A 26,028-nucleotide genomic window follows, 5' to 3' on the forward strand; every position below is an offset into this window, starting at 1 on the left:
AAAAATAGCCATTATTTTTAGTTATACTGATTTGGTTGATCCCAGCCTGTGAATGGGATCACTAACCAGAGTTTCAAGGAACATCCAGACTTATGTCTCCTTTCTATTACAGAAGGTCCGCCTACATAGTATGGTTCCCGGAGTCATGCACGATCTGCTACGAGCTGTCCTCCCTACTCCTGACCCATGAGTTAAGTTGGTTCTAATGTTTCTATTTGGTATACTTGGGCGATGATTGAATTTGATCCGGATTTATGTATGCATTACTTATTGAGAACGGTCTTCTCCTTCATCACTAATCCCCTCACTTCTTTCAGGACGATGGTGAATCTCTCCGGCCTGCGAGAGCGGCTCCCCGCCCTTGGGTATTAAGGTTTGGAAGGAATGCTCCATCTAGAGGACCCTATCTCCTCGGAGTGTCCTCTCTAGGGTTGGACATCGACCCCATGGATGGGCAGGTAGGTGGTGATGAGTTTGGAGCCTTCAGCTTTGCAATTACCTGCGGCACCGACCTAGGACCCTCAAAGGATCCTGATGTTCATATTCCTTGCATAAAACCGTGACTGCTAAAAGCCAAGGGTAGGGCTAAAGAGCAGATGCAACACATTCTAGGGGGCTATGACGGAGCTCAAAGATATGGTGGTGAGTCGGATCCGTTCAGGAACTCGGATGTCTCCCCCTACAGCCCCAGGAGTATCGAAGTAACCTCCTTCGATAAAAACAACACATAGAAATTTGCCTTACATGTCCCATATATGGATGGTACCATAACTCTGGATGGCATAGATGTCCGCCCTCTGGAGGACCTAGAATTTACTCTCAGGGACTAGAATACCCATTCAACGGATTCGTTCGATTGAAAGAGCATGACTTGGTTAGGTTAGGCAAGGTACCGAAGGTAACGGTATCATTTCCTAAAGGGCCGGCCCGATCTGTCTGGACCAGGATGTTGTCGGTCTGGGGGGTACGATAATTCCAAGATCACCCCACACAATGGGGAATACGCCATATCTACAACGGCTATCATTGTTGCCTTGCCTATTACGGATAATTGGACAGGTCTTACTATTCAAGCTGACAAGAAGGTTCAGCCATGCCGGCTCTTAAAGAGCCGGACCCCACCTCGGGGAGACCCTAGCCTCGGTTTATCCCACTGAGACTTTGTTTCGGATATTCATGAAGAACCAATCTCTGCCCTTCCAATTCGACCTACACGTTTGGTGGTCTGATCGGGTTAGTTGTAGGAAATACGTTCTGTCTGTGGCCTCTATCAGACAGGAATCGAGTAGGCTGATAGTTTCCCCCTGATGGGGTAAAACCCTCTTCCCTCAGGAGGAGGTGAACAAGGTTCTGCAAGATGATACGAGAGAAACCCAAAATTGCAGGAAAGGCGGGGCCTCACTTCCAGGAAGAAGGTCGAAGACCAAAAGCAAGCTTTCTTCAAGAAGAAGCAGAGAGTTGCCCTCTACAAAACGAACCGGGGTCACTGCCATCAATAGTCAGTTACCCACTCGACATCACAGTCTTCCTCTGATTCGACGACTATGCATCCGGATCCCCTCTCATCAGGTGGGATACCTCACTGGTTCCCCAGGTACACAGCCCAACCCCGTTTGGATGCCCTCGCCTGCATTCAACCCTAGCTCTGAACTCTCAGGTTCCTTTCGTGGACATCAGAGAGTAAGGTACAGGAGTAGAAGACAGTTCTGCCATCAAGGTGGACCTAGGAAAAAGGGGGCTCGGGGAAGGAAAGGACCTAGGTTCACTCCCTCACAACGAGGTAGTCCCAGTAGGGGAGAGACTTTACCACTTTCAAGACCATTGGACCTCCAGTCCGTGGGCTCATAGCATAATCTCTAAAGGTTTGAGGTGGAAATGGCCACAAGGTCCTCCTCTTCCACCAGTGACCCTCTCCCAGAAATCCACTCCATCCTGAAAGAGTACACCACAGAGTTACTCAAGAAGGAAGCAATCAAACGGGACCGATCACCGAAGTTCCAAGGCCGCCTGTTCATAATTCCAAAGAAAGGCTTGTCGGCATTGAGAGTGGACCTGGACTTGTCAAAGCTAAACTCTTACATTCTCTGCGGCAAGTTCCGGATGATGACTATCTCTCAGGTACGGACCTTACTTCCTCGTGGGGCTGTCACCACCTCTGTCGATCTTACCGACGACGGTTATCATGTGCCTATTGCTCGAAACTTCTCTTCTTATCTGGGTTTCCGCCTAGGCAGGAAAGCCTTTGCGTTCAAGACAGGCTCTTCAGCCTCAACATTGATCCCAGGATATTCACGAAACTGGGAGAGACAGTGTTAGAACAACTCAGGAACCAAGAGATACAGTTCATGGCTTTTCTGGACGGTTGGCTCATTTGGGCCCGGTCGGCCATAGAAGGCAACAGAGCTACAAAGGAAGTACTTCGATTTCTCGACAACCTGTGATTTCCGGTCAATCTCCAAAAGTCTCGCCTGCAACCATCAGGCCACTTAGAATGGTTAGACATTCAGTGGCACCTTTCGAAGCACACGTTGTCTCTCCCTTCCAAAAAGGTAAGAGGAATAGCTTCCAAGATCAAGAATTTTCTCAAACACAAACGGATGTCCAGAAGAACCTAAGAAAGTATCATCGGCCTTCTCCAATTCACTTCAATAACAAAAATTCAAAGACATCAATCGAGTTTGGAGAAAGAGAGCTACAGTACCGTTAAGAGACAAGGTCTCGAAGATCCCCTCTGTCTTGAAAATGAGACTACGCCCATGGTCCGAACCGAAGAACCTCTCCAAATCGGTTCCTCTACAATTCCCACCTCCACAAGAGACATTCCATACAGCCGCGCCTCTAAGTGGATGGGGGGATTACTCCGAACATCAGATGTTTCAGGGGTCTTGGTCACCCGCCATGATACAGACCCATATCAATGTTCTCGAAGTCATGGCAGTGTTCTTGACCCTGAAGAGACTCTCTCCTCCGAGGTCAAGCCACATCAGAGTAGTGTCAGACAGCACAGACGTGGTACAGTACACTGCGTCAACAGGGGAGGATCCAAGTCACCCAACCTGAATCGGATCCTGGTCACTATCTTCGCCTGGCCAACAGAAAAGAAATGGATCCTGTCAGAAACTCACCTTGCGGGAGTCCAGAATGTGAGAGCAGACTCACTAGCCAGGACGAAACCACTGGAGTCAAAATGGTCTCTATACATAATTTCATTCCGGTGGATACTCAGGAACCATTAGAAGAAGGTTTACCTATTTCCCCCAGTGAATCTTCTAATGAGACTTTTACACAAACTACGCTCCTTCCGGGGGGCAGTGGTTTTAGTACCACCTCACTGGCCAAGAACAGTTGGTTTCCTCTCATCCTCGAGTTGAAACTCCGTCCCTTCCGGATTCTGTTCCCCAAACTGACTCAAGTAATCCAAACTCACTGTGTCAGATTGCTCAAGGGTAGCCGAAACTCTGACTTTGTGGACTACAGGAAGGTTGCAGCTCGTAGAGACGCGAACATTGAACCGGAAATCGATCTCTTCATCGAATCAGACAAAAGGGACTCGACAATTCGCCAATATGATTCGGCCGTTAACAACTAGCAGATTCCCTAAGAGCTCAGACCATACTCGTATGTCTGCGAATATAGACATCTCTTTCTTGAGGTTCTTATTTGGCAAAGGCCTAACAGTTAGCACTTTAACCACCATCAAGAAAGCTTTGAAGAAGATCTTCCTTGTTGGGTTTAACATTAACCTAGCTGATTCCTATTTCTCATCTACTCCAAAAACATGTGCTAGGCTTTGACCTTTGGTTTGGCCACAAAAGGACTCTGATCTATGAACGGTGTCCTCAAAACTTGCGCCGGACACGGACAATGAACCCTGCTTTGATCACTCTTCTTAGGAAGACTTTATTTCTAACGGCTTTGGCCTCAGGTGATGGAATATCAGAACTAGCAGCTCTCTCACGAACCCGGAAAACATAGATTTCCTCCCTACAGCCGAAGAACTCCTTTCTCCAGACAATGATTTCCTAGCTAAGAAATGAGGATCCGCAAAATAGGTGCTCCCCTCGGAAGATTATTCTTCTTCCCCAGGATCTCTTCTCTGTGTTCAGTCACTACTCTCAAGGCCCTTTTTAGCTAGAACTGCCCCCCGCTCGTCTGGCCCCTTGGTTATCGGGGAACAAGGAGTTAATATTTCCATTCACGGCATCAGGCAACAAATCCTATACTTCTTTAAATATACTAATCCGGAATCATTTCCCCAGGCTCATGATATACGGACAGTAGATACCTACATCAATTACTTCCAGAACAGGGACTTTGATGATTTCTGGGTCGACCTGTGGCGCCCGGTGAAAAGAGTCCTTCTTAAATATCTTTTCTGATAAAACCTTCCAATTATACCAGAGAAAGATAAAAGCATGGAATGCTGAGGTTACAACCCTCGCGCGAGCACCTTTTGGGTGTCGTGTATAAAGCAAAGGCGCGTGAAATCCACTATTCACAGGTTGTCTTCCATTTAGTTAATTCCTTCGTCAAAGGGATGGGCCGATACAAAGGCCCTAGCCAACCCCTAGCGCCACACCACCCACGCCACGACGCGAGCACCATCTGAACTACATCCTTCTTTTTGGAATCTTAAGTGTTGAATTGTTTTGTGGTGCTCTCGGTCTTTTTAATCAATCGTGGATTTATTTTGTCATGTCCGAAGCTCCATCTTCACACATTCCAATGTTAAGTACCATAGTTTGTTTTGACAGTTTTTTATTGTACCGGGCTTTTGTTTTATATCCAGTATAGTCTGTTTTATTATTCCCGTCTGGCCTTTCATGGCGGCCATTGTTTGTTCACTTGTTTGGGAATTCATCTTTGTCTGCCCATTTAGTACTCTGTCACTTAGGTTCTTGGTTAAGTCCCTGGCCTTATGCCTTTAGAACCGTTATTATTTTTTTGTGTATTTATGCTCATGGTACTTTTTGCTAGCAAGTCCAGCCTACGAACGAGATAGCGATCTAGCTTTATATTTGTTTAGTACCCACCCCTCCGAGGCGTTCGTCACTCGACTGTGCTATTTATTTTAAGTTTTAGCAGATGCTATTCTTCGATCGTAGTGTTATATGGATGTACATGTTTATTTTATACGTTTATAATAGTGTTGTGTGATTTTTAATCCTGTTTTTGTGTTTAAGAGAGCGAGAGCTTGGGGTCCCCGTTTTCTGTTCGCAGTCACGAGTTACCCCTTTCTCTCGTTTTCTTTCTTAGCTCCGGTGGGGGAGCGGATTTCCCGTTTTCCGTTTTGTGCGTTCAACGGGTTCTCCCTCCCTCACCTCTCCCCCTCTGGGTGGATGATAACTTACAAGTTATTTATTTTTCGTGACTTTTCAATTGTTAGCGTTATTTTGGTCCGTGTTTCGTCCTCTCCCCGTTACGGCTCGGGAGTAGTTATGAACGTTTTCCACTCCGCCTTGAGTTCTACTCCGCCATGAGGGATTCTCGATGACTTTCGTTCTATTGTTATATTTATAAATTGTTTACTACATGGGACGGGCTTCATATTGTTTAGATACGACCCTCCGGTGGCCCTTACTCCGGTCTCAGGCCACGGCCATATCCACAATAGCCTTTGTTATTACAACTGTGTTTGTTATTCACAATAATTATTCAGGACCTTTCTTCTCCCTCCGGCCTCACGAGGCGGGAGATCGTAAATACGCTTTACTATGATATAAGCTTTAGACTTTAGCTGCGGCTTAGCTTTTTATCTTTCACAATTGAATTATTAGCCACAATTGAATTATTCAGGGCATCTCATTATCCTCCGGCGTCACCGGAGGTCGCCCATACACTTCACACTTATATTTGCCTTGCCTTTAGCATTACGCTCCGGCCTCACCGGAGCTCCGGCTTCACCGGAGGTCGCCCATACACTTCACACTTATATTTGCCTTGCCTTTAGCTAAGGCTGGTGTTTATATTTATTTTAAGGGCATGTCACTGCTTCCCCGACCCTTGGAGGTCGGCGGATTGCTTTAAGTTAATTATCCTTATGTCATTAACAGACATTAGGTGCATTACAAATATACAAACAATTGAATATTAAAGTGCCAACAATGGTATGGGGCGGTATCAACTTAAAAGTAATATTCGGTTGTTTGGTCAATGCAATATGGGTGCTTAGAGAATTCAGTGAGTGCCGGAACTCTAAAATAATAGGTTTTTTATCCCCTTATCAGAGTTTCAAGAAACACCAGACTCATGTTTCCTTTCTTTTACAGAAGGCCCGTTGTACTGCTGAAGGATGCCCTGCCTCGTTCAGCGACCCTGGTCTCATGCGCACTGCTCCATTCCCTTTATCCAGGAACCGGGACAGGCCCAATACCCGGTCTGGTTCCCGGATTTGTGCTCGCTCTGTTACGAGCTGTCGTCAATTCTACTGAACGATGATGTAAGTGGGTTTTACCTTTGTCCCTTATTTCTCGTTGGCAGACACTAATATAGACATGAATATGATATACAGTACACCGTATATTTTGGAGGGCAAACCCCCTCCTCCATCACTAATCACTGCAAATCTTACAGGCCGATGATGTCTCTCTTCGTTCAGCAAGGGCTACTCTTCGTCCGTGGGTGTCGGGCTTCGGCAGGAATGCCCCGTCTGGCGCACCCTATCTGCTCAATGGGGACATGGCCTCCCGCCTCTTCCCAGGCTCGACTACTGCTGCAGTCTCCCCTGACCTTGCTGCCCCCTTAATTGAAGAAGTCAGGGCTACCATTTCCGTGGAGGACGAACCCCTCGTACCGATGGACATGGCGGGGCTGGATATAGACGTAGAACCCAGGGACGAGCAGGTAAGTGGTGCCGAGTTGGTGGAAACCCTTTTCTCTCCTACTCCCTCTCCTACCTCTTCCTTTCTAGGTTTTGATAACTCTAAGGCTTCTCCTCGGGATCCCTCTGCCTCCGTACGACCCAAGGTGAAGCCACTTCGAACTTATAAGACATCAGCTTTGCCAGTATCAACGTCACCGGTCCCCGGACCCTCGACAGCTCCTGATATTCATATTGCTCCTCGTAAAACCACTACTCCTAAGAAGTCTAAGTCTACCAAATCCAAGAAAAAACCAACAGATGGCTTTCAGGTACCCTGGGCTGATCTCCTCCCCATCGAACTGATCAAAGGATTGGTCAGAGATCAAGTTCAACATCACTCTGGTGCGATAACAGAGATTAAGGATATGATGGCTACTCTGATCCGCGCCGGAACTCAGTTTCCTCCCCCTTCTGCTCCAGGCGCATCGAAGCTGCCGCCCTTCGATAAAAACAATCCTTGGCGGTTTGCCTTGCATGCTCCATTCGTAGATGGTTCCCTAACTCTGGAGGGCATAGGCACTCGCCCTCTAGAGGACCTGGAGTTCTATCCCCCGGGCCTAGCATTCCCGTTCAATGGTTTTGTACGGTTAAAGGAACATGCATTGGTCCGTATGGACAAGGTACCGAAGGAAACGGTCATATTTCCAAAAGAGCAGGCCCAGGCTATCTGGGCCAGAACACTATCAGAGTGGGGGTGTATTAACTCCAAGCTCACCCCACACAAAGGTGCCTACACTATTTTTACGACAGCGGCCTCCATCTCTTTGCCGCTCATAGACAAAGTCACAGAGCTGACTATACAGGCCATCAAGGAAGGCTCTTCCATGCCGGCTCTCAAGGAGACGGACCCCACCTCTTTGCTTATTCCGGGTACCTCGGCAGCCTGGGATGCTGCGGCTTCTACCTTCACGGTGGGGAAACTAGACCCGGACTGTGCCTCTACTCTTTTCTCTGAGAAGCTTCCCAGATTAATAGAGAGTCTTCTCAAAACTGAGTTCGAGACCCGTACTAGACTTGCTAGGTCCCTCCAATCCATCACCTCCATGGAGTCCCTAGCATCCCTTTACCCAGAGGAAACGCTGTTCAGAGTCGCCACAAAGAACCAGCTGCTATCCTACCAAATAGACCTCCATGACTTCTGGTCAGCTCGGGTTAGTTGCAGGAAGTTCGTTCTGTCGGAGGCCACCATCAGGCATGAGCCGAACAGACTGATAGCATCCTCCTGCTGGGGTAAGACCCTCTTCCCTCAGACCGAGGTGGATAAGGTTCTTCAGGACGCAGCGAGGGCAAACCAGAATTTGCAGGTAAGGTGGGGTCTCTCAGCCAAAAAGAGGTTCGAACCCCAGAGACACACGTTTTTCAAGAAGAAGCAGAGGTTTAGTCCTTACAAGGCGGCCCGGGGTTCCTCGTCCCCACAGTCTTCCGCGGCCTCGACTTCTCGACAACAGGCGCCTCCTCAGCAGGTAGTCTACCTCGCTGCTCCCCCTGGTACACAGCCCAACCCCTCTTGGATGCCCTCACCTGCATACAACCCTGCCTACGAATCCTCCGGTTCCTTTCGTGGATACCAAAGAGGGAGTTTCAGAGGTAGAGGACAGTTCCGCCAACACGGCGGGCCTAGAGCAAGGGGTTCCCGTGGAGGGAGGGGCCCTAAGTTCACTCCCTCCCAATGATGTGATGCCGGTAGGAGGGAGACTTTTATCACTTCCGGGACCATTGGACCTTCAGTCCATGGGCTCACAGCATAATATCAAGGGGCTTGGGTTGGAAATGGTCACAGGGATCCCCTCCTCCACCGGTGACCTTCTTCCAGAGACCCACTCCCATCCTGGAAGAGTACACCGCGGAGTTACTCAAGAAGAGAGCAATCAAGCGGGTTCGATCCCTGAAATTCCAAGGCCGCCTGTTTACAGTCCCGAAGAAAGACTCGTCGGCGTTGAGGGTAGTTCTGGACTTGTCGAAGCTCAACTCTTACATCCTTTGCGACAAGTTCCGTATGCTGACTATGTCTCAGGTACAGACCTTACTTCCTCGTGGGGCCGTCACCACCTCTATCGATTTTACCGACGCCTATTATCATGACCCAGTAGCTCGAAACTTCTCTCCTTACCTAGGCTTCCGTCTCGGCAAGAGAGCCTTCGCATTCAAAGTCATGCCCTTCGGTCTCAGCATTGCCCCCAGGGTATTCACGAAACTGGGGGAGACGGTGCTTGAGCAACTCAGACACCAAGGGATACAAATCGTCGCCTATCTGGACGATTGGCTCATTTGGGCCCAGTCGCACCAGGAATGCAACAGGGCTACGTTGAACGTACTCCATTTTCTCGCCAAACTGGGCTTCCAAGTCAACCTCCGGAAGTCCCGCCTACAACCATCAAGCCACTTCGAATGGTTAGGCATCCGTTGGGACCTCTCAAAGCACAAGCTCTCCCTTCCTCCCAAGAAGGTGAGGGAGATAGCTTCCAAGGTCAGGAACTTTCTCAAACACAAACAGGTGTCCAGAAGAGCTTTAGAACGAATCCTCGGCCTTCTCCAGTTTGCCTCACTGACCGATCTCCTATCAAAAGCCAAACTCAAAGACATCAATCGAGTTTGGAGAAAGAGAGCGACAATACCTTTAAGAGACAAGACCTCGAAGATCCCCTCTGTCTTGAAAATGAGACTACAACCATGGTCCGATCGGAGGAACCTCTCCAAGTCGGTTCCTCTACAGTTCCCCTCTCCACAAGTGACAATTCATACCGACGCGTCTCTGAGTGGATGGGGGGGTTATTCCCAACATCAGATGTTTCAGGGCTCTTGGTCACCCGCCATGAGACACTTCCATATCAATGTTCTCGAAGCCATGGCGGTGTTCTTGACCCTGAAGAGAATCTCCCCTCCGAGGTCGACCCACATCAGAGTAGTTTCAGACAGCACGGCCGTTGTCCACTGCCTCAACAGGGGGGGGGGGTCCAAATCACCCAACCTGAATCAGATCCTGGTCACTATCTTCACCTTGGCAGCCGACAAAGACTGGTTCCTGTCAGCAACTCACCTAGCAGGAGTCCAGAATGTGATAGCAGACTCATTATCCAGGACGAGCCCACTGGAATCGGAGTGGTCCCTGGACATGCACTCCTTCCGGTGGATACTCAGGCTGGTTCCAGGTCTCCAGGTAGATCTATTCGCAACCCAACTCAATCACAAACTCCCATGTTATGTGACACTGAACCTGGACCCTCAGGCTTATGCCATGGACGCATTAACCCTGGATTGGAACCATTGGCAGAAGATCTACTTATTCCCTCCAGTGAATCTTCTACTGAAAGTCTTGCACAAACTCCGCTCCTTCAACGGGGCAGTAGCTTTAGTGGCACCTCACTGGCCAAAGAGCAGTTGGTTTCCTCTCCTCCTCGAGTTGAAACTCCGTCCCTTCCGGATCCCATTCCCCAAACTGACCCAAGTGGTCCAAACTCGGACTGTGTCAGATTCCTCAAGGATAGCCAAAACCCTAACTTTGTGGATTTCATGAAGTTTGCGGCGCGTAGAGACGCAAACATCGACCCAGATAATGTCCTCTTTATAGAATCAGACAAAAGGGACTCTACGATTCGCCAATATGATTCGGCGGTTAAGAAACTAGCGGATTTCTTAAGGACTTCAGACCATTCGGTTATGACTCCTAATTTAGCCATCTCCTTCTTTAGGTCCATATTTGACAAAGGCCTAGCAGCTAGCACTATAACCACCATTAAGTCAGCTCTGAGGAAAGTCTTCCTGGTTGGGTTTAACATTAACCTGGCGGAGTCTTATTTCCCATCTATTCCAAAAGCATGTGCTAGGCTTCGACCTTCGGTTCGTCCTCAAAAGGTCTTTTGGTCTCTAAATGATGTCCTCAAACTGGCCTCCGACACGGACAACGAATCCTGCTCTTATATCACTCTTCTTAGGAAGACTTTATTTCTAACAGCTTTGGCCTCTGGTTCCAGAATCTCAGAACTAGCAGCTCTCTCACGAAACTCAGAGAACATGGATTTCCTCCCTTCAGGTGAGGTACTTCTTTCACCAGACAGGGCGTTCCTAGCTAAGAACGAGGACCCCCAAAATAGGTGGTCCCCTTGGAAGATTATTCCTCTTCTCCAAGATACTTCTCTATGTCCGGTCACCACTCTCAGGGCCTTTTTAGCCAGGACTGCTACCCGATCGTCTGGCCCCTTGTTTATCAGAGAACAAGGAGGTACCATTTCCATACGTGGCATTAGGCAACAGATCCTATACTTCATTAAACAAGCCAATCCGGGATCATTTCCCCATGCTCATGATATCCGGTCGGTAGCTACCTCCATCAACTATTTCCAGAATATGGACTTTGATGACCTTAAAAAGTAAACGGGTTGGAAATCTCCTATGGTCTTCAAACGCCACTATCTAAAGAACTTACAGGCTCTTAAATACCCAACGGTTGCAGCTGGGAGCCTTATCTCTCCCCATTGATCTTTGTTCTTCCTTTCATCCATCTCTTCTCTTCTCCCTCCTACCCGCCACTCGCACCACGACGCCGCTTCCTTGGTGGTTCGTTAGCCCTAAGTTTATTACATATTAGGTTAATATGATTGTAACTATTATTGTTTACCGTTGTTATAAGGTTGGGATATTCTTAGCCATGTCAGTTTTGTTGCATGTTTTCCTCTGATACTCGGAGGCTTCCCTGTTATCATGTTTGTTTAACCTTACTCTCACTATGCCCTGTGGCTAGTTTATGTTTTATGCCTACTTACCTTAATTATATATGGTTTTCTTTACATGGTGTTGTTTCTCTCCCCTTATTAAATTAGTAGTTATTGTTGGGCTTGGAAGGCATTCTCTGGTACATTTTCACCGGGCGCCACAGGTCGACCCAGAAAAGGGATTTTGACGAAGGAAAAATCTATTTCTGGGGAGAGACCTGTGGCGCCCGGTGAAACCCTTCCCCTTTATTTTACACGATCCCACCCTTTCCTTTCCAAGCCATCATGGCCAATACAGAAGGATGTTGTTCAGATGGTGCTCGCGTCGTGGCGTGGGTGGTGTGGCGCTGGGGGTTGGCTAGGGCCTTTGTATCGGCCCATCCCTTTGACGAAGGAATTAACTAAATGGAAGACAACCTGTGAATAGTGGATTTCACGCGCCTTTGCTTTATACACGACACCCAAAAGGTGCTCGCGCGAGGGTTGTAACCTCAGCATTCCATGCTTTTATCTTTCTCTGGTATAATTGGAAGGTTTTATCAAAAAGATATTTAAGAAGGACTCTTTTCACCGGGCGCCACAGGTCTCTCCCCAGAAATAGATTTTTCCTTCATCAAAATCCCTTTTTTAAACAAAAATATACGGGTTGGAAATCCCCTATGGTTGACTTACGCCACTATCTAAAGATTTTACAGGCCCTTAATTCTCGACGATGGCAGTGGGGAGCCTATTCCCTCTCCATTAATCTCTGCTTCTTCCTTTCTTCCATCTCTTCTTTTCTCCCTCCTACCCGCCACTCACACCACGTCGTCGCTCTCCTGGGTAGTTCGTTAGCCCTGATATTTGCCATGTTTAATTCCTATGGTTTAACTGTTATTGTAGTTACCGTTCCTTTAAGGTTTAGATATGCTTAGACATGTAAGTTTTGATGCCTTTTGCGATTTGACACTCAGTTAATTCCTTGTCGTCTTAGTTATGTAGCCTTACGCTCCCTATGTCATTTGGCTAGTTGGTAATTGGACGTTTCTTACATTATTATATTATATTATTGTCGAACATGGTGATTGTATTCTCCGCATTATGTTATTACTTTGTTGGGCTTGGAAGGCATTCTCTGGTACATTTTCACCGGCCGTCACAGATCGACCCAGAAAAGGGATTTTGACGAAGGAAAAATCTATTTCTGGGGAGAGACCTGTGACGCCCGGTGAAACCCTTCCCGGTTATTTTTGTACGGACCCACCCTTTCCTTCCCAAGCCATATGTTCTTGCAGAAGGATGACCTGGAGAGCGCGAGTAGTAGGTGTCGGTAGGGTAGCCCAACTGTATTCTCTAAGGCCTGTCACGGCCCTCCCCTTTGATGAAGGGATTATCTAAATGGAAGACAGCCTGTGAATAGTGGTTTACACACGCCCTTGTTAGATATACGACATCAACAAGGTGCTCGCGCGAGGGTTGTAACCTCTGCATTCCATGCTTTTATCTTTCTCTAGTATATTTGGAAGATTTATATTAGAAAAGAAGGACTTTCACCGGGCGTCACAGGACTCTCCCCAGAAATAGATTTTTCCTTCGTCAAAATCCCTTAATACTGTTTTACTGAATGTTACATAATACTATAGACAGAAAAGCATTTGCATTTTTATAACACCTAATATTAAAAACACAATGCCATCACGGTATTACCCTCCTACTTGAAAACTCAGTCTCAATTCACACTTCTCCGTTATATGAGTAAAGTATGCTCTCCTGTATTTTTGTCTTTGTAGTAATATGCATTTACAATTATGTGTCAATTTATCTTGACTGAAACGACATAAAAGTTAAGAGTTATAAAAAGCCAATTATAGCACAACATACTCTTTTATATAACAAGAGAGGTTGAGCTGATACTGATACTGATATACAATCTAAGTGAATCTTCAACCCCTTGTGTAATGCTTTAATGTCTTCTATTTCAAGGCCTGTCCGATATTAGGTATTATATAATTGTGAATAAAAGCACATAAATATTGCTCTATTGAATTCTAGGACTTTCCTGGGAAAAATCAAATTCACAAATATCAATCACGTAAATGGTAAGGTCTGAGTGTACTGTATAATGTAAGTTTCTAACAGTCCACTACTCTTACGGGAGACAGGACATAGATAATTAGAGAGTTAGAGGTATAATGCCATAAATAGTCAAACAAGTCAAGTGTTTAAATGCCCTCTCATGGTTTGGAAAAATCATTAATCTGGCAGGGCTCTGGAACAAAAGGTGCTGGACAACCAATGGTGTAGTGTACCAGTACTATAGATGACCAGCCCCTCAATTTTTGTAGCCTCTAATAAACAAAAAAAAATAAAATACAGTAATACTCTAGCAAAGAAATTCAAATGATAAAAGGATCCCTTCTGAAAATAGAAAATCTACTGAAACCAAGAATAAAGAAGACAGAATAAAGAAGATGGATGAGGCAGAGATGAGAATGTTGAGATGGATGTGTGAGGGGACAAGAAGAGATAAGATACGGAATGAGGTCATAAGGGGTACCGCAGGAGTTAAAAAACTATCAGATAAGATCCAAGAAAGTAGATTGAGGTGGTATGGTCATGTCATGAGAAGAGATGAACAGTATATTGGGAGGAGAGTGATGGAAATGCAGGTACAGGGAACGAGAAGGAGAGGGAGACCAAAGCGAAGGTGGGTGGACTGTATCAAGGATGACCTTCGATCAAAGGGATTAACCGGTGATGAGGTGTGGGACAGAGGTAGATGGATAAAGCCGACCAGAAACATCGACCCCACATAGAAGTGGGAAAAGATGTAGACAAAGAAGAAGAAGAAGAAGACTGAAATCACATGTCTGCAGTTTCCATCCACTGTATTTAGCATAAACTGTGTAATAAGAACAGACGAGAAAGAAAGCGTTGTATTGTATTTGCTGAGGAGGTGACTTCTATCCTTTGTAAAACACCTTTATCCAACACCACTAGCAGTACTCTACATGTACTTGGAAAAAAAATAAGAGTAAAATGAATGATATTCACCAATATATTAATACCCTTATAAATCACTTTTACATAACCACTAATTTACATTCATAATTTTTACTCTCATACCACTTGCCCACACCATTTTTTCTTAAAATTAAAAGGCAGAGCAAGGTAAAATCAAAGAGGTTAGAAAGCCAAGTGGAAAGAAATGGATGGGAATGTCTGACAAGTCAATGGCAAACAGCACCTGGCACCAAAGGAGTGATGCAAAGAACCATTAGTAAATTCACAGTGAGACAGACACTCTCCTGCCAACAGAAAGTATACATCCGTCACCTCCTATGAGGTTTATTTGTGGAGATATATAAAGTTTTTCTAGCACCTAGCATGAAAGAAAATTATATACAGTTACTACCGTATATTTCCGCATATAAGGCGACCTTTATTAAAGACGAGATACAAAATTAGAGGAAATTTTTATGAATTTATCTCATATCGGTAGTACAGGACGACGGCTTAATCATAAAACCATCTGTGTATAAAATCATTTAAAAAATGCAGGATCTCAAATGCCATAGTACGAAAGCGACGACGAAGCCGAAGTCGACTCACCGGAACCGGACTGGAATCCTTACGATGATGGCATACGTGATGAATCTCGTGATATGTTCAAATAGCTTTTCAAAACATACAGTGATGACTGTGAGGAGTTTTATGGGTTTTAGATATATGCATGTAATTCCCACACACAAAGACATTTTCATTTCATGGAAGAAGTATAATTCTCGTACTGAAAAAGGCTGCCGACTCACCTCAAACTGGGGCAGCTCCTTGTAACTCCAGTAAAATACCAAGGGGATTACGTTAAAACAAAAAGGATCTGCTTCCTTCACTTCTCCATAGATATGGAATACAGCAAAATGAAAGCTGCTCAAAGGGTTCCCAGAAAAGTGATGGTACTGAACTTTACCATACTTTATATTCGATCAGAAAGACCATGAATGCTCAGCCTAGTAAGTAATTTTTTAGGTCACTTCACAGTTGTACATTTTCCCAAATTCCCAATACCTCTACAACCACAAGTTGATCTTTGATTGGTTTAATTCACAGGTCCAGAGCAAATATTTACATAGAAAAACAAAAAAATATCACAAATTTTAAGTAATTTGTCTTATTTCCTAACATACTTACCGAGAAACACTTTCTTGGGAGGTTACTGGTAACTCCTCTCAGACGACCAGAGTTTTGTGTAGTTTACCCTACCTCCATGTTCTATAGTGTCCTGATTAGCGGGAGAGAACGTGACCTGGGGGCAATGCCTAATGAAGGTCGCGTGGCTTTGAGATCGACCCGGCAGTAAGTTTTATGTAAGGAACAATACTCGAGGTCAGTGAGGCACTGCGGGGACGATTGGGGGGGCCATAACTCGAAAGTGTTTCTCGGTAAGTATGTTAGGAAAAATACAAATTACTTAAAATTTGTGATTTGTTCCGACACAGAGACTTACCTCGAAACACTTTCTTAGGAGACTTACACCTTAGGAGGAGGGAGTGCCCTTAGCCCCTGACCCCAATGGACAGTAGGATAAACTACACAAGAGACTCATTAAGTGTGATATAACACTTACCCTTCTGCAATGTCTTCGTTGTGCTTGATATTGGCGAATTTGAGACTTGTGTAATGAGCGATATTCTTGATGACGACTGATAGTAGGAGAAAAGTGAGAAAAAGGGAAAAAATAGAACTCAGATTCTTGTGTCTAGATTCTTTATGTTTCGCGATTGAGCCTGGGGCTTGAGCCGTCAAACCGAATGAAGGGCTGAGATGACCGGCCCGATGGAAAACCCATCTAGGGACCTTCTCGTACAGTCCTTGAGATAATGTGCAGTGAAGGTCGACTGGTTGGACCAAGTTCCCGCTTGAAGAACCTGAGCTACCGACATGTTCTTCTCGAATGCTAGGGAGGTGCTAATGCCCCTAACATCGTGAGCCCTGGGTTTCCCCGGTGTTGGAAGTCCTTCCTTTAAGTAGGCTTGCATGATCACTTGCCTGAGCCAGAACGAAACTGTATTCTTGGATATGTTTTTCTTCGTTTTACCCCATGAGACGAAGAGATTCTTAATAGACGGGCGGAGGTTTGCCGTTCTCTTAAGGTATTTCCTAATAACCCTGACCGGGCACAATTTTAGGTCCTCCGGGTTTCCTTTATTCGGGATTGCCGGAATAGAAAAGCTCTCAAACCTTGGATCCCACACCGAGGGGTTCTGAGTCTTGGCGACGAAGGATGGGACAAACTTAAAGATTACCTGCTTCCATCCCCTAGAGTGCTCCACCTCAAATGACAGTCCGTGTAGCTCGCCAACCCTCTTAGCTGAGGCTAATGCTAGCAAGAAGACCGCCTTGAACGTGAGATTCTTGTCATCAATGTCCTTTAATGGCTCGAATGGTGGTTTCCGTAGCATATCTAGGACTCGCGCCAAGTCCCAACTCGGGATTCTAGGGGCGGAAGGGGGGCATGATTGTTCGAAAGCCCTGATAAGCATGGAGATATGCCTGGAGGAGCCTAGATCTATGCCCTTGAGAAGAAAGACTTGACCCAGGGCCGCCCGAACTCCCTTAATCGCTGGGACTGACATGGCTAACTTATCCCTGAGATGTACCATGAAGTCTGCTATAACGGGCACTGACGCTTCTAAGGGCTCTATCTTCTTGTCCCTGCACCACTTCACGAATACCGCCCACTTAGACTGGTAGACGGCTGTGGATGATTTCCTCAGGTACAGCGACATCCTCCTGGCTGTCTTGCCGGAGTACCCTTGATTCTTTAGGAGTCGCTGGATAACCTCCAGGCGTGAAGACGAAGGGCTTGTGGGTTTCTGTGAAAGTGTGGTTGTTTTAATAGGTCTGACCTGTCGGGCAGAGGCCAAGGAGGTAGAATGGTGAGGTTCTTTAGGTCCGCGAACCATTCTTTCTCCGGCCACCAAGGCGCTACCAAAGTCATCCTTAGGTTGGTTGCTGCCCTTACTCTGTTGAGTACTTGTCTTATCAGAGAGAAGGGGGGGAAAGCGTACACGTCTAGACCGTCCCACTTGTGCTGAAAGGCGTCTTCCATTGCCGCCTTCGGATCTGGGACAGGAGAACAGAATATGGGGAGTTGAGCGTTCAACCTTGTTGCAAACAGGTCCATTACCGGGGATCCCCACATCTGGATAATGTAGCTTGCCACTTGTGGGTGTAGGGACCATTCTGTCGCTACCACTTGCCCCGCCCTGCTGAGGCCGTCTACTAGGACGTTGTTCTTCCCCGGAATGAACCTTGCCGTCAGGATGATGTGCTTCTGTTCCGCCCATTTTAGGATTTGAAGGGCTAGTTCGCACAACTCCTTTGATCTCAGTCCCCCCTCCTTCTTCACGTAAGCCACCACCGTTGCATTGTCTGACATTAGGGCCACCGATTGCCCTCTCATGTCCTCCTCGAAGTGGTTGCAGGCTTCTTGGACCGCTCTCATTTCCAGGACATTTATGTGTAGGGACTTCTCCCTTTCTGACCACGTCCCCTTTGCTGTCTTTTCCCGGAGATGGGCTCCCCACCCTTCCTTCGATGCGTCCGTGAAGAGAAGGACCTCCAGAGGTTGGGAGGATAGTGGCCTCCCTCTTAGGGTGTGTGACCGATCCTGCCACCACTCCAAGGCTTTCCTGGTCTCCTGAAGGAGTGGCACCACAATGTCCGGGGAACTTTTCTGGTTCCAATGTTCTTTTAAGTTCCATTGAACCACCCTTAGGTTCTGTCTCCCGTGAGGTACCAGCTTCTCTAAGGACACCAGGTGTCCTATCAACCTCTGCCAATCCTTCGCTCTTCTGGGACGACCAAGAAGGAAGGGCAGGAGCACTCGATCCAGGTTGTCCAGCCTGTCCGTGGATGGGAATGCCTTGACCTGTAATGAATCCAGGACTATTCCCAGGTACGTCATCCTGTTGGATGGGGTTAGCTGCGATTTCTCCAAGTTGACCACGATGCCCAGGGTTTTGCACAATTGTAGAAGATCTTCGCCCTGCTGTTTCAAGTCTTCCTTTGAGGATGAAAGGAGTAGCCAGTCGTCCAGGTATCTGATGAATCGAATGCCCCGTTCGTGGGCCCATACGGAGACCGTCGTAAAGACCCTCGTGAATACCTGGGGGGCTGTTGAAAGACCGAAGCACAGGGCCTTGAATTGTAACACCTGGGCACCCCACTTCACCCGGAGAAACTTCCTGCTCGATGGATAAATAGGCACTTGGAAGTAGGCGTCCTTGAGGTCTATAGAAATCATAAAGTTGCCCTCCCTCAAGGATGCCATGACCGTTCTTGGAGTGTCCATTTTGAAGGTTACTTTCCTGAGAAATTTGTTGAGGGCTGACAGGTCTATTACAGGTCTCCACCCTCCTGTCGCTTTTTCCACTAGGAACAGGCGGCTGTAGAACCCCGGACCCGGGAATTTCACTGCTTCTAAGGCTCCCTTCTGCAGCATCGTCGTGACCTCCTCGTCCAGCGCTGCTCTCTTCGCCAGGTCCTTGGGCACCAACCAGTCCACCTGTGTTGCTGGAACCAGAGGGGGTGGCTCTTCCACGAAGGGAATCCTGTAGCCCTCTTTTAGTACTGTTACTGTCCACGGATCTGCTCCGTGGAGCTTCCATGCTTGCCATGTGAGTCTGAGGCATCCCCCTACCTGAGGCTTGGGCAGGGGAGGGGGGCCTCCCATCTTATCTCCTACGGGAGGAACGGCCTGCCCGTCCTCTTCTGGAGGAGTAGAATGAAGACCTATACGTCGGAGGGGTAGAGGAGGATCCTCTTCGGGGGGGAACCGCAGAGGAAGGCCACTGTCCTGACGAGGGTTCCCGCCTTTCTTGAGTTGGTGTGGAACGCGCGGCCATGGGTGCTTCCGTCACTGGCCTCCTGAAGACGGGGCGTCGCGCAGTCTGTGGCTTCAGGGTAGGTAGCTCCCTCTTTTTGGCCAACTTCTCCACGACATCTTCCGCCTTCTTCGTAGGAATAAGCTGCTCCCCCCAGACGGAGCAGTTCTTCAAGGCTTTCGCTTCCCTGTCGGGAATCTTAATGGGAAGGTTCTTGACTAGGGCGTCTCTTCTCCGGAGAATCCAGTTTGCGGAGAGAGCTAAAGACTGAAAGGTCAGGAATTTAAGGGCGCGGCTACCTGACCCCAGCAACTCATTCAGAGCCTCCCGTTTCGCAGGCTCCATGGAGTCTGTAGGGATCTGGGTGCCAACTAGGGTGGTGGCCCACCAATCCAGCCAGGAGGCCACATTAACCAAGTCCTTAGACATCTCCTCCATCATTGCCGACTCGGACGGGGAGAAGAAGGTGGATGCTGACGATGCCCTCTCGTCGGAGATGCCCTGGCACAGGATGTCTAGGGTTTCCTCGGTCTTGCAAGCACCGGTCGGCCTATTTTCCAAAGTGTAGTACTTTGTTTGCGACTTCAAACCCTGTAAGAGCTTTGCTGAGCTGTGGCCCCTGCAGGAGTCGCTATTGCGGGCTATGACTCTATCGATGTGAGTCCTTCCAATCCCCACGTTCCTGGCCTCGGGAAGGGAGAGAGAGGACTTTTTCTGGGCGGGGATGGCTATGAACCTGTTCAGGCCTGAAGTCCAGGGTTCTTCCTCCTGAGGGGCGGATTCTATTAGGTTGTTATAACCCCTAATTAAGGCAAGGACTCTCCTGTACGCGGAGTCCTCCGTCACCGACGACATGCCCTCCCCTTCTTCCGACCGATGGGGCGATGCGTGAGCACGGTCGCCGCCGTGATGACGGGGCCCTCGGTTCCCTTTACCTTCGACGTCCGCCGTCTCTCTCCTCTTCGAGGCCTTTTTCGGCGAAACGGGCTCCTCCGTGAGATAGTTCGACGGAGGTGTCCGTCCCCGTCTAGATTCTCGATGGGGAGACATGTCGAGGCTGCCCATCCTAGACGACGGCTCCCTCCGCTGGGCGGAATGAGTGTCTCCAGGACGGGTCTTAGGCCTGCAAGACGCGGCCCTCCGCTCATCTGGTACTCCCTGGCGCGGCACGTGGAGGCCCTTCTAGGAGGACTGTCTCCTGCCCGCTCAGGTGTCGATCTAATAGACCTGGAAAAGTCTTTCAAGTTGTTGCTTGGGACGAAAACCCACGTCCCTTGCGGGGAGACTGGTCTCCTGCTTTTGGTTGGAGGGGAACGGGGACTCATCCTGTCCCGAGATCCTGTGGGAGACCGCGAAGGGGAGTTCCTCCGCACAGATCGATCTCGTTTCCTCCTCTGGCGTCTCCGCCGTTCACTGCTTGAAGAAGCCGAAGAGTCACGTCCCGACGAGTAAGACTTACCCCCATATCGAGACCTAGCACGTGACTGTGTTTTCTTGGGGCTACGCCGTACCCCTGACGTAGATGGAATAGGGAGACTCTCCTGTAGCGAAGTCTTCGGCGGCAACCACCCCGACGGGCCCGCCAAGCAGGGGAAGGACTCGCTTAGGCCTTCCTCCATGTCCAGTGGGGACCTCATCGGAGTCCTCGGTATGTCCCAAGCCAATGGATCCTCTTGCGGGGACTCTCCTCTGCCGACGGCGCCCTCCGTCGCTGATGCCCCTGAAACTTCCACCCAGGAATCTGACGAAGAAAATGGGACACTATTAGACCACATGGGGTCCCCCGACGAGACGCGGCCCCTATGTGAGAGAGCCACGTCCCTCGGACCCCCACTACACTCACTTACGGGCGCCTGAATTGCCTTAGCAAACGAAGAATCGCCAACAAATTCCCTCTCTTGGGAAAGCGGAGCCATCTGCTTGTTCTCCCTGGACTTACCTCGTCCCCTACTCTGGGTAGGGGATGAAGGATGTACCCTACCTGACCCTTCTCCTGCTGAAGTTGCAGGGGAAGATACGCTAGTCTTCCTAGGGGACCTCTTCGACGTCTTCTTCTTTTTGGTGCCGAATTTTACCCACTGGACCTCGGTCCAATCGGCACATTCGGAACACTTGTCCGACGGCGAACATGCTTTACCCCTACACGAGGTACACAGCGTATGTGGGTTTACATCGCGCTTGGACAGAAAAGCCCCGCACGATTTACCGGCTCTAGGCCCAGGACAACGGCGAGCGTGCTCCATAGCACAACACAAAGGGCCGTAGACACAAGAAAACCAAAAGGGAAAGCACTAAAACACTAGGAAAGCACAAGGGAGCGAATTCAAAAGAACGTAGGTAAGGCACTAAACACACGCTAAGGAATCCAGACCATGTGGGAAGCACGTGGAATCAAACACAAAGGGGGTCGCACAGAGTACGAGGAGCGACGTGTACACACGACGCGACCAGAAAACTTACTGCCGGGTCGATCTCAAAGCCACGCGACCTTCATCGGGCATTGCCCCCAGGTCACGTTCTCTCCCGCTAATCAGGACACTATAGAACATGGAGGTAGGGTAAACTACACAAAACTCTGGTTGTCTGAGAGGAGTTACCAGTAACCTCCCAAGAAAGTGTTTCGAGGTAAGTCTCTGTGTCGGAACAAAAACAGAATATATTACAGAACAGTATATAGCTGCTACTGATGTTACAAATATTTGTACGAGTAAATATGTAAAATCCTTCACGCATGTGTTCTGTTAAATAGCCATACCTTTAATTACTGTAGTACCAAAGTTCTCCCATAGACGCTGCTGTGAAAGAAATTCTTTATGGTTATGGTTTTATCATATCACTTGCAAGGTTAGATGCACAAAGGAATGACCACTTCTATGTCTCAGCCAGGAGGGGGTTTACGATTACAATGGCTCATGAAAACAGTGCATAAAAGGTGAAAACCAAATCAAATGAAAAATAGAATCAGCAAAACGAAATGCTGCATGATAAACACATAAGTTTAGAAACTGCTCAAATACAATCAGGCATGTGACTAAGCTATACCATGCTAAACTAGAACTGTGTAAAAAAAATTCACATTAATAATGCATCAAGCTAAAAAAAAAATAATATAAATGTGGAGGAGCTGAACATTTTGAAAAAAAAAATGTAGTGACTATCTTCATTAAGAAATATGTAAAAGGTTATATCTTAATACTGATGGCATGACTATTGCATTACATATCTTATATAAATATAAAGTACGTCAAGCAGTAATGTGTAAGAGGGTAATGGAAATCTTCACATTCTTTTGCTAAAGCAGTACAGCCCCAACTTAATAAAATTAACTTAAATTAAGGGTAACTTAAAAACTAAAAAAAGCAATTACCATCTCATTTTGCCAACTTTTTGCTGAAGTCCAGCACAGTACTTCAAAATCAAATAAATTACCATTTTTTTTAACTGACATTAATTTTTATCTCGAACATCAAAATGAGAAGGAATAGTTTGATGGGTAAGCAAGGTAATTCTGGCAAAAGCCTTTATAATAAGTCATTGACTGTATTGATTTTACGTGTGTGTGTGCAGTTAACCGTGCAGTATTTGTTGGTTCTAACAATATTAATACTATTTTAGTATACTGTACAAACCGTATCATCTCTTCGAAAAATGTGGTTAAGAATAAAGTTCTCTATTTACAAAGGCATTTATGCCCAATTTGGGGGTAGCCGACATCAGACAAAGGAACAAAAGGGGACCTTTCCTCTGGATGAAGTTGGATAAAAAACCCATCTAAATTTAAATGAGCAGAGAGCTGATGGTGAAGCTGTCTGTTATTATTATTATTATTAAATGCTAAGCTACAACCCTAGTTGGAAAAGCAGGATGCTATAAGCCCAGGAGCCCCAACAGGGAGAATAGCCCAGTGAGGAAAGGAAACAAGGAAAAATAAAATATTTTAAGAAAACAGTAAAATCATTGAAATAAATATTTCCTAGATAAACTATAAAAACTTTAACAAAACATGAGGAAGAGAAACTAGATAGAACAGTGTGCCCAAGTGCACCCTCAAGCAAGAGAACTCTAACTCAAGATAGTGGAAGACAGAGGCTATGGCACTACCCAAAACTAGAGAACAATGGTTTGATTTTGGAGTGTCCTTCTCCTAGAAGAGCTGCTTACCATAGCTAAAGAGTCTCTTCTACCCTTACCAAGAGGAAAGTAGCCACTGAACAATTACAGGGTAGTAGTTAACCCCTTGGGTGAAGAAGAATTGTTTGGTAATCTCGAGTGTTGTTAGGTGTATGAGGACATAAGAGAATCTGTAAAGAATAGGCCAGACTATTCGGTGTCTGTGTAGGCAAAGGGAAAGAACCGTAACCAGAGAGAAAGATCCAATGTAGTACTGTCTGGCCAGTCAAAGGACCCCATAACTCTCTAGCAGTAGTATCTCAATGGGCAGCTGGTGCCCTGTCCAACCTACTACCTATAAAATAGGATAAAATACCTGTTAAATAGGATTCCCCGATTTGAGTGATCAACTGCTAGATGCATTTCCAGAAAATGGAGCCAAAAATCCAAGGTCACCGATGCTCTTCACACCACATAAATGAACAAAGAACCAGAGACGGCGTGTGGTAAGAAATATGAAACGTAAAATTATGATTTGTATATTATTTTGAAAATTTCAGATACATTCATACCTGGCAACAAACAATATATTTTCTTATGTCAAATATTTCTATAAAAGGGAATAGGGATTGTGCCTCCATGGTGCTTCATTATGTATGTGAAGGAGCATGCTTGTATGTATTTATTGTGGATGCACACAATGTGATATATATATTACATAAATGCAGAAGTACTTTTAATAGTTCAATGCAAATGTACTTTTAATTATTCAACTCGGAAGTAAAATTAATAGAACCTTAAACACAAGAAAGATATTCGGTTAACGCTGATTACCTGCCCTTTAGTAAGAGGTTACGTTAATTCATAGGCAACCAGAGATCTGTATCATGGAGGTGAACATTATACACAACAAAAATGTACTGTACTTTGACAATACCTGAAGGAGGAAGTTATCAAAATAAATCATCATATCAGTTTCTGGGGAAAAACTTATAGGAATTTAAGATATCTGCTTCACTGGCATATCGTAAATTCTTCCTTCGTTATTTCAACTTTACTATTTCAGCCCAAGCGATGATACTCTAAGGCATCTTATTTCATTTTGTTTTGAAATTTCTTATATACAAAGGATGGGGGCATCCAACAGTCCCACCATTCAATTTTATCTTACTTTTCTGAATAGATTATGTGTCTATACTTGTGGCTGCAGGATTATCTCACATGCTATATCTAGTTACCCTGTTCCAAATAGTAACCATGACATCAATGTTCTGACTTTTGACTATAACAAAGATTTATCACTATAATCTCCTACCCCCAGTCTTAGGTCTAATTGCTCTAGAAAAGTCCAATCCAGTTATAATTAGTGTAGATTATTATGTAATTATTATGTATGATGAAATATATTTCCTACTATTCAGTGTGTGTTGATTATACCCTTTTTCCTTCAAGGCTCCATTTGCTTTTTTGACATACGATTTTCCATTTCACGGAAACCTTTTACGCTAGTTTATGTCATTATGGCGAGATGAAAATGGATCTAAGCTTTTAAAGAATAAAAATGATGAAGATAGCAATTCATTCCAGCAGATGACCAAAAATTGAAGGTTTAATCAATAAAAGTATGGAATCTGAAGCAATCTATTTGACCAGAATAGCCATTGATCAACATTTTACTTTGAACTTCGGCTACCTTTTGCGCTAAATCCAGAACCAAAGGTAGTAAATCAAGACTCCATTCTTATCCTTAAACATTTCTTCCAGACTGTAATTTCGAGAGAGGTATGTCTAGAAGTATGGCTGAGGACTATGAAGCGCGAAGTAGATGATGAATGGTGAAGTATTGAATTAAAAGCTCAAAATAGAGACGGTTGGCGAAATCTAACCGGGGCCCTTTGCGTCAATAGGCATAAGAGGAGATGATGATGTCTAAAAGGCTTTTGATTAAACTGTAGCAGAGATCTGTCTTATTCCTAATATAGTTCAGTATACTGTACTTTATCCAGATATGTCTAGTGTAAAAAAATTTACCGCTTTGTACTAAACAACACAAACAAATACCTGAAACTTGAAATTGCACACACGATAAAATCTGCACTATACTATTACTCTTTAACAATAAGAAAAACTGTGAATACTCTATGCATTGTTTTGCTGACCCATCAAACAGTTGCAACACAAAGCATACACACTTACTCGAGAGTGCTTGATTTTGTTCAGAGTCTTCGTTACCTGAACCCCTGGCTTCGCTTGAAGATGCTTTGACGTTTGTTTAATCAATCCACAGAAGAGTTCAGACTGAAGTTCTGGGTATGTGAGGCACTGCTGGGGAGCATTTTGACATAACACCACGTGGTAGTCAATACCTGATGAATCCATCAATACAGAAGTGTACAACTGACATGACTGAAAGAGAATAAAAACAGAATCTTAATAATGAAATTTATTTCGATGAAGCTTACTCAATAATCATAAGGCA

General features: G+C 46.1%; 1 pseudogene; it reads right to left on the reverse strand.

Annotated features, from left to right (window-relative positions):
- Positions 1–26,028, reverse strand: part of LOC137632060 (uncharacterized protein CG43867-like) — a 116,417-nt pseudogene that overhangs the window by 33,761 nt on the left and 56,628 nt on the right.

The sequence above is a fragment of the Palaemon carinicauda genome, chromosome 3 (genome assembly GCF_036898095.1).
Source record: "Palaemon carinicauda isolate YSFRI2023 chromosome 3, ASM3689809v2, whole genome shotgun sequence".
Lineage (NCBI taxonomy): Eukaryota > Metazoa > Arthropoda > Malacostraca > Decapoda > Palaemonidae > Palaemon > Palaemon carinicauda.